Consider the following 1,329-nt stretch of genomic DNA (forward strand, 5'->3'; position numbering starts at 1 on the left):
CAGACCTGGGTCTTCTTACACCTATCTCGTGCTATTGAGAATCCTCTGAGAAGCAGGGCTGGTTTCTCAGTCTGACCCTTGGACCTTGACATTCTCAGCCCGCGACAGAGAGTACAAATGGAGGTCCACATATTGCATATCTAAATATTTGAAATTACAGATCAAACTATGCCCAGAGCCTCACCTGTGTTCCACACAGGACTCACGGCTGCTTCCCAGGAGCCCCCTTCTTTCCAAAGCAGCTGTATTTCCCCCACGGCTGCCAGAGCATAGCTTAACTGTGGTGAGCAAGGCAGAATAAATGCAGAGGTGGCTGGACGGCCCCAACCCAAGGTTACCTGGGCACCCCTATGTCTCATTCCAGACTCAAGGTTTCCCACATTGTAAGCACTTATGCAGAAGGGCGAGGAGCTGCTGTGGGGATTCCTATCTTGCAGCACCCCATTCCAGGTGACTTGAGCAAGGCAGCCAATTTGAAACTGTGTTCTCAGAGCAGCTTGCAACAGACTGCTTGTTTTTCCTTCCCAATGGCCCAACCCTCAACCTGCATCCTCTGGCTGAGTACCCATTTTAGGTCTCTGGTTCCTCTAACACAATTCCCATTTTGTCAAAGAATTCTGTTGAGGGCAGCAGTAGGTGACTAGATGGGGCAGCATGAGGGTGATGGAACTATTCTGCACCCTGATTGTGTCGTGGTTCTATACTCTACACAGGTGACAAAATGACACAGAGCTAAACACACAATACCAATGTCAATTTCCCGGTTTGATATTATACTAGTTTTAGAAGGTACAGCCATTGGGAGAAATCAGGTGAAGAATCCTCTGCCCTATCTTTACAACTTCTTATACATCTACAATTATTGTAGAATAAAAGCTAAACGAAAATACCTTGAGCAAAAAGCTTTTTAGAACGTGCTTCCTGCTGCATTGTTCACTGAGGACAGGCCCTCTCCAGACACTGGGGGTTGGCCTGGGCTTACCTGGCATGCCCTTCTTCCTCTCATCAGACCTGGTCTCACCTTGCATCATTCATTCTCTTGAAGGACTTGCTGTTTTCCCCTCTCAAATATTTTTCAGTTAGAAAGAGAAGCTTGCAAGAAAGCACTGATATTGGTACTGGGTGCTTGGAGTACCTGGCTGGATGCCCACATAGGAGTGGGAATCTGAGGCCTGCTGAGCCACAGATGTGGATGCCCTGACCTCCCTGTGGCCCCAGTTTCTACCCTGTCCCATTTGAGGTCCTCCTCACTCTTAAGCCATTTTCCTTTGCAGTGAGGATGGGAATGGAAGGGAATGAGGTGGTGCTGCAGGGACTGTTTCCCTTCTT

The sequence above is a fragment of the Heterocephalus glaber genome, unplaced genomic scaffold (genome assembly GCF_053883595.1).
Source record: "Heterocephalus glaber isolate CG9 unplaced genomic scaffold, H.glaber_assembly_v1.0 deba00001456, whole genome shotgun sequence".
In the NCBI taxonomy this organism is placed as follows: Eukaryota; Metazoa; Chordata; class Mammalia; order Rodentia; family Bathyergidae; genus Heterocephalus; species Heterocephalus glaber.